A 10,678-nucleotide genomic window follows, 5' to 3' on the forward strand; every position below is an offset into this window, starting at 1 on the left:
TTACTAAGATTATCATTATTGCTGCTGCCATGTCTCGCTACTCAGGAAGCTAAGATCAGGAGGATGGTAGCTTGAAATCAGCCATGGAAAGCTTGTGAGATCAACATCTCAACCAGTTGTTGTTTTCTTAAAGAGTATTGTGGCACACGTGTGTCATCCCAGAAATGCTGGAAGCATAAATAGGAAAATTCAAGATAGCCTGTGTTAAAACAAAACCAAACAGCAACAACAACAAAAATGGAGACTTCTATTATCTCTCAGAGTTCTAGGCTCTGCTACACAGGTTTCACTCATGCTTTCTCCTAGGCTTAGTAGTAAATGTTTTCTTACTCATCAAAAAGTTTTCTTAGGGCTGGGAGGGTAGCTCAGTGGTGGAGTGCTTGCCTTGCATGCATGAGGCCTTGGGTTCAATTCCTCAGCACCACATAAGCAGAAAAAGCCGGAAGTGGCGCTGTGGCTCAAGTGGTAGAGTGCTAGCCTTGAGCTGAAGAGCTGAGGGACAGTGCCCAGGCCCAAAGTACAGGCCCCACGACCGGCAAAAAACAACAACAACAAAAAAAAAAAAACAAAAAAAGTTTTCTTACTCATTAGTCTAGAATTAATGATAGATGATGTCTAGGACCTTGCTACCTCTCTGGGGTATCAGCACCTACACATGGCCTCTTTCTGTGACCAGGCCTTTCTCACTCCACTCAGTGGTTGAGTTCCATAAGAATCAGGTGGGAGTTACCTGTCTTTGTACAACAATCAAGACATTAATTGGAGTTGTTCAAATAATTAGAACTAGAGTGAGGCAAAGGAAAATTTGTACTTAAAGCCACTCCCTAGCTACCTTTGCAGGAACCTGACCTATTTCACTGGCAGTCTCCTGGCTGGGAAGAATCAGTCCCATGACTGATTCTTGTGCTCTTTTGTGTTCTGATTCAATTGGGTATGACTACAGATCTCCCGTCCCACAAAGAATGTACTGCAACTGGAGGAAAGTGATGATCCTGCCCAAATGAAGTACTGAAAGATGAGAGACAGAGAAACAGAGAAAGAGAAAGAGAAAGCAACAAAGAAAAAAGTAGGAGGATAGGGAAACAACAGCATTTCTTGTGGTGAAGGAGAAATAAGTGGATTTGGAAAGCCTGGAGACCCCAGCCATGACAGTATCTCCAGATGAATGGAGATCTGGAGCCACTGATAAAGGACTGTGCTCAAAGAGCCTGAGCCCAACATGTCTTACCCTAAGTTTCTCTCACACTGTCCCAGTGGAGTCACCAAAAATCTGATATGGGCTGTGGGGTTCATAGGCCATGGAAACAGTAGAAATGAGACCAAGTCCTACGTTAAGAAAAGGGCCAGCAAGGCTGCTTTATTGGAAATTACTCACAGCATGGGCTGGGTTCCAAGAGAGAGCATTCCCCCGAGGAACAGGTAAGAGTTGTATCACCTTTTATGACCTAGCCTCAAAATCCACATAGAGCCCCTTCCACGACAAGCTATCAGTCAACCAGATTCAAGAGAAAGATACAGAAACTTTCTTGATGGGAGCAATCAAAGAATTTATAGACATTTAAAAACACCACAGCTAAGCAGAGGAAATTGTTAAGATGTCATATGATGACTACAACTAAATGAGTAATCTGTGTGTACTGAAGTTAATAAAACAAAACCAAAACACACTTCTGGAACAAGGGGTACAGATTTCAATGTGTTACATCTGTTGTCAAAAATTCTAGCTGAGATGGTGGGAGGGAAGGGATGGTAGGGGAAAAACAAAGGAGGAGGCAACAATGCTGGATAAGAAATGTACTCATTACCTTGCTCATGTAACTGTATTTTTACAATAAAAAACTTAATTTAAAAAAAGATTATGTTAAGCAAAATGAACCCCAAGATAAGGACACAAGTGGTTTTTTTTTTCTTTCTTGCTGTTGTTTCTAACATATTTATAAGATAATTTCTTTGTTGCTTTGTATGTCTGTCCCCCACGGTATAACCCCTGTTTTCACTGTATTTGATGTTGGTATAATTCGAGGAGGGGAAGGGAAAAAAGAAGTTGCTTAAATAGGGATACAGGTTGATCCATTGCAACAATGAGATGTACAAGACATTATGTCAAAAAATGAACTTTATGACTTTGGCAGGAGGGTGAGGGGCGGGGAGTGTAGTTGTGGGGATGGGAGGGCAGGGATGGGAGGGGAAAAACAAAGGAGGAGGCAACAATGCTTGATAAAAAAAATGTACTCGTTACCTTGCTCATGTAATTGTAACCACTCTGTATGGTATTTTCACAATAAAAAAAACTTATTAAAAATAAAAGAAAATTTGTTCAATCCTCCCCCCACCACTAGACTATAATCTTCATAAATCTGGGAGCTAAGTCTATTTTTCCCATGACAGTATTCCTAACACCTAGTATCAGACCTGGTATATGCCAGGCGTCTAAGTGAATAGCAATTGTGTTTTGTTAAGAGCATCCATGTGCATGCAACCATTTCTCTTCTGAAACTTAAAAAAAAAAGTCTCCTCTAAAAGTAAGATTTCTCTTTTGAAACTAACAGGCTACTCCTTCCTCCCCTCCCTGTCCCCCCCACCTCCCCTACCCCCACGCCCCTGTTGCCTGTCAAACATGGCTACATAAGCCAGATTGACTAAAACCAGACCTACTTCAGGAACCTGTTTCACACTGTTTCCAATAGGATATGAATCAGAAAAGATACCATCAACCAAGCACTCAGTCAGGAAACAGATCTTGGTAAACCTTTCAGGGGGAGTCGCCTTACCCAGGATTCAGCCACACTGACAGCATCTATTATAATGCTGAGGAATGGGAACATGCTTAAATCCCACAAAATATGCTTTGGATCTGGGCACCAGACAGCCATGGAAAATGTGCTAAGTGTGGAAATCCCCGTCAAGCTTCTCAAACAATTCAAAGCCATCATCGAGAGGCAACTCAAAACTCCAAAGAGAAATTCCACATTGTCTTTTCCTCTATTTCAGTTTTTCCATTCCCAACATGAGTACTGCCGGTTTTAGCCATTTCGTGAGTGCAGGATGGTTAGGGTGCTTCCAAAGACTGGCCATTGCGTTTCTTAGATTCAAGGAAGAAATGAAGCACAAGTTGGCATACACATCCTCTTCCCATTTACCCAGGAGAAATCGGTATCCCAGTCTGGGGTTACCAGCACTGGTTCGCAAATACTCAGAGGCATAGCGCCCTTACTTTATAGTTGCTGGCATTCTTCTCTGATACCCTAACCTCTCTTTCTGGCTCAGGTTCAAAGATAAGCTTATTACATCATCAGTGCTTTGATTAGTTTCATCCTTATGAATAGTTACAAGGACTTATCTCAAACAAAACATACTACCTCCACTTAATTTTTCTCTGTTCATGACTTCTAAATAGGCCAAACATGGTTTGTTTCACAAGTTCAAGGAAACTGAATTTTACATCATCACAGATTCACCAATTATTAGCTGTGGGCCTGGTGGCTGGTACTTTCTCTCTCAAAGCCCCTTTAAAATGGAGCTAGTCACTAATGGAAATAGTCACTAGACATGGTTTGGCATGCTTTCAATCCCAGATATTCAGGAAATACAGGGCATAGGTCCTTGGTCCAAGCCAGCTGCAGGGAAAGAGTATGAGACACTATCTGAAAAATAACTAAAGCAAAAGAGCTGGAGGCATGGTCCAAGTAGTAGAATGCCTGCCTAGCAAGTGTGAGGTTCAGTGTTCAAGACCCAGTGCCATCTCAATAAAAGGAAATAATCATTAGAGTCTACTTCATAAGCTATCTTAAGATTTAAAAACAAAAAGTCAAATATACTACAGGTAAAGAGCTTGGCACACTGCCTACATGGAATGAGGGTGAGCAATGATGACTATAAATTCTTTGCAGTGTCTTTGAGACAGATTCCTCTTCCTTTGATTCTACACTGGCTTTTGTGATTTGACTGATACACAGATGTGGTGGAATTGGTATTCTGAAACTTTCAAGATGAAGTCACAGCTTTTGGCCAGCCAACTGGAGCACTTGTTTTAGGGGAAACCAGCTGTGTGAGACAAGTCCAACTATCCTGGAAAAAGCCCAAAGTAGACACATGCAGAGGAGGTGTAGAGAAAGAAAGGTTCTTGGCTTTTCCAGTGGTCCCAGCCCAGATACCAGACCTGTAAGCACAGAACATTCATGTCAATTCCAAGAGATGTAACTTAACTGTCCTAAAAGCCATAGAACCCTGGCAACATTAGAAATAAAGGCCTTAGACACATGGCCCCTAGCAAGCCTTCTACAACCACTTGAACTGTCCAACCCAGGCCCCAGACAATAGGGACTTTGTCCCAATAGTGCCCTTCCTGAATTTCTGACCCACAAAATTGTGTTATTCCCTACTGCTAAGTTTTTGGCGGTGGCAGGGTACTGAAAACTAAAATACATAGTATACTTCAGCAAATGGTAGATACTATTTCCTAAAAACATTATTGTGGCCCTTGGAAGAAGAGTTCACAATTTCCCCATTAAATTCTGAGTTTCACTAACTTCAAGGCACATATTTCTTGAAGGGTCTGGGGAAAGGGAGAACAAAGTGATCAAAGACATGGTCCTCAATGCTCTGAATACTGCTTGGTGCTTCAGTGTTTCTTTGATGAATTAATAAATACTACTAATAATAAACATTTCTTCATAAATGAATAACACATACCATGTAATGTTTTTGAACATTAAGTTTACTCCAAGATTATTTTTATACTCAAAAGATTTTATTATTACATTTTTTGAATCTTTAAATGTTTTGAGATAAAACATGAGATTTCAAAAAAGAAAAAAAATGATGTCTTAAGAAGTTGTCCATAACCATATAATATTGTTTACCTCACCGAAGGTCTGAGTGCTCTATCTTGTCGTTTACATCCGGAGATCTCAAAAACTTTTCAGCCCTCCCAGTGGTAAGGAAAAAAATTGCACCTATGATTGTAGACAGGATGAGACACTTTCTGTCTTGCTAGGATGCAGACCAGAGCTTCTTGGGAAGATTGATGCTGTCATTTCTCTATGGAGGCATGTCCCTCCTTTGGGGAAGGAGTAAACCCTCATTGCTTGGGGGCCTTCAAACTGTTTCAAGGTCCCCAAGTTCTGAGTGCTCCATCTTTTCTTGTTTTTAAATTTATTTATTTATTTATTTGTTCATTTATTTTTTTGTGAAAACAATGTACAGAGGGTTTACAATTACATGTGCAAGATAATGAGTACATTTTTATAAAGTATTGTAATGTCAAAAAAAAAAAAAAGAAGTTGTCCATAGAGTTTCTGAAGTCACATCTAAGATTATACTTCCCTCTCCTTGACCATTAGGAGTCAAAACTAATTGATTTATTCATTAACAATTTCTTTCTTTTTGTTCCTTTTTGTTGTTGGTGGTGGTGGTCATGGGGCTTGAACTCTGGGCCTGGGTGCTGTCCTTCAGCTCCTCAACTTAAGGCAAGTGCTCTACCACTTGAGCCACAGTGACACTTCCAGTTTTCTGGTAGTTTATTGAAGATAAGAGTCTCACAAACTTTTTCCTTCCCGGGCTAGCTTTGAACTGCAATCCTCAGATCTTAGCCTCCTGAGTAGCTAGGATTACAGACATGAGCCACCGGTGCCCGCTCATTAACAATTTCTTGAGTGACAATGTTCTAGTCACTGTGTGAGTGCTGAAGATTCCATAGCCAACAAACAAAAGGACAGCCTTTTTTTTTTTAGTGCCAAGGAAGAAAATAGAGCAAGCTGAGGGGTAAACAAGGGTCAGAGAGCAAAAAGTTCATTAATAAGATGGCGTTTGAGCAGAAATTACAGGAGATAGGTTTGGGTGAGCCATGAAGCTACTTGAGGGAAGAAGATGCCAGGGAGAGGAAAAAGAAATGTGAAGAATTTTCCAAGAATTACCCAGAAGAGCAATGTGTCTGTCACCAGGAACATACCATGAAAAATGCTAGAAGAGAGGTTAGAGTCGCTGTGGGTCATGGAGGAGAGGTAGGTCTTAGCAAGACTTGGTAGGTCTTAGTAGGTAGATGTTGGTAAACTATTTGACTTCTATTTAGAGATAAATGAGAAGAGAAACTGTGTGACTTGGTTTTCATTGAAATGGAATTTTCTGGCTGCTAGGTGAAGAATAAAATGGTGGGGTGGGAAGTGAACAAGAACAGAAGCCGCCGAACCATCTGGGAGATGATGGGAGCCTATTGGAAGTGTGCTTGACTTTTCATCACTGTGATAAATTCAGTGAGAAAAAAACAACTTACAAGGGAGAAATTATTTATTTTGGCACATAGTTTGAGTTCAGAGTTGTATGGATCCAGCTTTGGGGTTGAGGCAAGGCAGAAAATTACGGTGGTGGTAGCTTGCTCACTTCATGGCATTTAGGAAGCAAAATGTAACAAAAAGAAAGAAAAATGAGGCCAGGGTATATCTTTCAAAGTCACACTGCAAATTCTGAAACTATCAATGGAAATATCCATGGAGGAGTGTTGTCTTCATGATTCCATCACCACCCAACAGCCTCACCTCTCAATATTACTTGGTTGGGGATCAAGCCTTCAATACATGAGTCTTGTTGAAGAAAACCTTTGTATCAGAACTGTAATAGGAGAAAGCTGAAAAGCACAGAGCAAGTACAATAAGTTGCAGGATATTCTGGGACACTGTCACGATACAACAAACTACCCTAAAGCAATAATACATGATACCTCAGGGCTTCTTGAACTTACTAGACTCAAATGCAAAGGCTCACTGGACTCAGACTAAAACAGGTCATTGTTGGGAAGCTCATGTGGATTGTCTAATGATGTCTCTTCTCATGATTTAAACTTTTCTTAGCCTGGTGGCCATGCTACTAAAATATACATGCCAAGAGCAAATGAAAAGCATCTTCTAAGTTGCAGAAAGTAAAGGTTGCAAGTCCTCTCAAAGACTAGGCAGAGGCCAAGTATGGTAGTTCACGTCTGTAATTCCAGCTACTCAAGGGCAATTCAAGGACAATTCAGGGGAAAAGTTAGCAAGACTGAATCTCAACCATTAAAGCAGGCATAGTATTGTACGCTGTCTTCCCAGCTACGCAGGAAGTTACAAGGAGGAAGATGGTAATCCAGGATGACTCAGGCAAACACTAGAGATCCTACCTTAAGTACAGCTAAAACAAGAGACAGCAGTCTAGCTTAAGGTACAATGTGGCAAATCAATATGTCTGTAATGCATAATAATTATGAAATCTACATCAGAGCAACCAATATTTCCTTCTTTATAAGCGTGTATCAGTTCTTTATTTTGAGAACCTTTGCACATCTCTCTTCTAGTGCTTTATAAAAACATAAGAAGTTGTTGTAAACTATGTAGACTTCATTTCCTGATGACAGAGTAGGAAGAGTAGAGAAAGGGGGAAAGAGGGAGGGAGCGAGGGAAAGAGTAAACCATGCCAGCATTGCATTCTTTGAAGCCAAGCTCCCTCATGATGAATTTCCAGACAGTTTTCTAGGTGCGTTCAGGCTCCCACTGAATGGACTAGAACTGACTTCCTGACCATAGAATAATTATGAAGAAAGATGTATAAGACAGGCTGATTTTCTCTGAGAAAGTAAGAATTTTTATTGCCAGTACAATTGATGTAACAATGGCACAAATAAATTATTTTTTTCTGACAATTTTAAGCTCCAGGGCTTCTCCATGAGAAGGTGAACTCTTAAATAAACAAAATACCACCCAAAACAAAAACAGTGAGAACGTGAGGCAATGTTGAACATGATGAACACAGCCAAGAAAATATAAGATGTGTTTTCCAGAAAGTATGGAGCTCATTTTGGTGGAAAATGCTCTTAGAAAAAATGAAATGCTCCTCTGCGAAGAAGAAGAAGAAGAAGAGGAAGAAGAAGAGGAAGAAGAAGAGGAAGAAGAGGAAGAAGAGAAAGAGGAAGAAGAGGAAGAAGAGGAAGAGGAAGAGGAAGAAGAAGAAGAAGAAGAGGAGGAGGAGGAGGAAGAGGAGGAGGAGGAGGAGGAGGAGGAGGAGGAGGAGGAGGAGGAGGAGGAGGAGGAGGAGGAGGAGGAGGAGGAGGAGGAGGAGGAGGAGGAGGAGGAGGAGGAGGAGGAGGAGGAGGAGGAGGAGGAGGAGGAGGAGGAGGAGGAGGAGGAGGAGGAGGAGGAGGAGGAGGAGGAGGAGGAGGAGGAGGAGGAGGAGGAGGAGGAGGAGGAGGAGGAGGAGGAGGAGGAGGAGGAGGAGGAGGAAGAAGAAGAAGAAGAAGAAGAAGAAGAAGAAGAAGAAGAAGAAGAAGAAGAAGAAGAAGAAGAAGAAGAAGAAGAAGAAGAAGAAGAAGAAGAAGAAGAAGAAGAAGAAGAAGAAGAAGAAGAAGAAGAAGAAGAAGAAGAAGAAGAAGAAGAAGAAGAAGAAGAAGAAGAAGAAAGAAGAAGAAGAAGTCGTCCCAAGCCCCTAGCTAGCCTGGAAAAAGAAATCAAAATGAGGTCACATTAATTGCACATCTACTCAAAGTTTTAAACATCCAGAGCCCTGGATGTAGCATTTTAACATGCAGGAGACCCTGATCAATTTCCAGCACCCCCATCCTCAAAAAGAAAAAAATTAACATCCATTTACCAAAACTAACATAGTACTCCATTTTCTCCCTTAGTGCTCAACCAAATGGTATCCAACTAATTTCACTTGAAAGTACAGGAAAGGCTTCTGCTGTGGCACAGAAGCAGGAAGAACCCAGCAGCAGTTTGTATGATCCACAAGGGTTGATTTTAAAAAGCAAAACGAAACCAAAAAGGCGCCTCTAGTTCCAGCCTAGAAAGAGGGGGCCCTGTCAAAGAGTGCCTGTTCACTGCCCAGATCTCAAACAGCACCTGGTGCCCTAACAAATCAGTCACTCCATGGACGCCATTGATTGTGTTGATTATAGTGAAAGAATCGAGTTGGGTTTGGGAGTTGCTACACATAATTTACCTAGTAAGCAAGGGTCAAATCTGTTGCTCAGGAGGGTTGGTGATACAAAAAAAGTACATCACAAGATCCCCAAACATCACTGCTGCCAACTAACTTACATTAGTACAGATGGCAAAAGCTACCCTACTGTTTGCTCAAAAATCACTGAATGTGTCTAGCTCTAGCCTCGGTTAACCAGGTTCGGTAAGAAGGCACCACTCCTATGTCAGAACCAAGAGGAGAGATTTCCTGGGAGAGGGAGTGTGCTAAAAGCCAATGGGCGTGAGCACATTGAAGTCAAGGGGTTTTGAGGGTGTGGGCCCAAGGCGGTGGGTTTTTTTTCTTCTGTAACAAGGGCATCCATCTTGGGTGGCTTGAAGATCTTCAATGGGGTGGCCTGATCCATTCCATAGGGGTGGGCTTCTGTGCCCCTTTGTAGGCCTGGATGGTGAAATCTCCCGAATCGGACTTCTGCAGGGCTCTTGGTCCAAAAAGATTCCACTTATCCAACATGTTTCTGTCCTTATCCCCACTTCCCGGATCCATGGTGCTAGGATTTGGGCTAGGCAAGGCTATGGAGGATGCAAAAGTGAACCAGCCTCTAGGCTGGTGCTTAGGGGAAGACTGAGTGAGGCATGTTGCTTGGGATGGACTGGGCTGAGGCGGGCTGCTTTTCTTCTCTTATTAGGTCCCTACTCTGTAGCTTCAGTTGATGGAGGGCCTCTGCCACTTGGAGGTACTTGGTCTCCTCCATGGTGAGGCCCTTGTGGGGTGTGTAGCCCACTTCTCTGCCCTGCCTGTTATTGCTCGAAAGGCTAGATGTTCTCTTGGGTCTGTTTTGTGATCAGAGAATTCATGATGACATGGGTGGTCTTACCTTCACCACTGGGACCTTGTCGGCACCCTCAGTGGCCAGGGCAAGGGGGAGGGGGGAGAACACTGGCCTCTCCCTCTTCCAGGCACTTGTTTGACTTGCAGCCACTGAAAGACTGAGATCCAAGGTGCTTGTATAGATAGAATTCAGAGCTGATCCCTGCCACCTTCCCACGGTGAAATGAGGTCACAACTATGCTGACAGACAGATGTGAATGAGGAGCATGGTCCAGCTAGCAAACCTTTCCTGGCCAAGTCCATCCAGAGGTTCTGATCTTTCGCTGTTTCCCAGCTGTCTCCAGCACTAACAAGGTTCGGAGGTCCCAGGTTTCCAGAGAGGCCGTAGCATAGTCCAGAACCAAGCCGTCTTGTGAGCATTGGCCACACAGGCCAAGCTCTACCTGATTTACTTATTAAAATCACCTTCACTCTTCCCTTTCCCTACCACGGTTCTGCACACCTAAAACACCACCTGGAGGCAGAATGAGGCAGATGAGAATTCTAGCAAAGCAGCTGGTGGAGTAATGCTGGGGCTATGGCGCTGTTTTATCCTTTGACTATTCCCTCAGGCTGGTGTTGCCTGGCAAATGACCAGTTATATGTTAGTCAGGATTCAGCCTCAAAGATTTACCATCATCAAGACAATTCAAAAGAATGTGCTGTAGGTCTGAAGACAATTTCCAGAGCGGCGTGCATTCTCAGAATGTTTTCAATAATGGCAAAATCATTGGAATAAGCGGCCGACCTCCTCCCTAGGGAACCAAGCTCATTAAGATATGTATGCACTGAGGACTGTTAAAATTCCAACTCATTGCCTAATAGTTGTACCTTATGCACTTGGATACCTCTGAAAGTGCTTCCAGCC

The 10,678-nt window shown here is 42.5% G+C and overlaps 1 pseudogene; it reads right to left on the bottom strand.

Moving 5' to 3' along the window:
- Positions 1 to 9,206: 9,206 nt before the first annotated feature.
- Positions 9,207 to 9,812, bottom strand: LOC122124243 (annotated as a pseudogene).
- Positions 9,813 to 10,678: the final 866 nt, after the last annotated feature.

The sequence above is a fragment of the Dipodomys spectabilis genome, unplaced genomic scaffold (assembly GCF_019054845.1).
Source record: "Dipodomys spectabilis isolate Male_0828 unplaced genomic scaffold, ASM1905484v1 ptg000234l, whole genome shotgun sequence".
NCBI lineage: Eukaryota > Metazoa > Chordata > Mammalia > Rodentia > Heteromyidae > Dipodomys > Dipodomys spectabilis.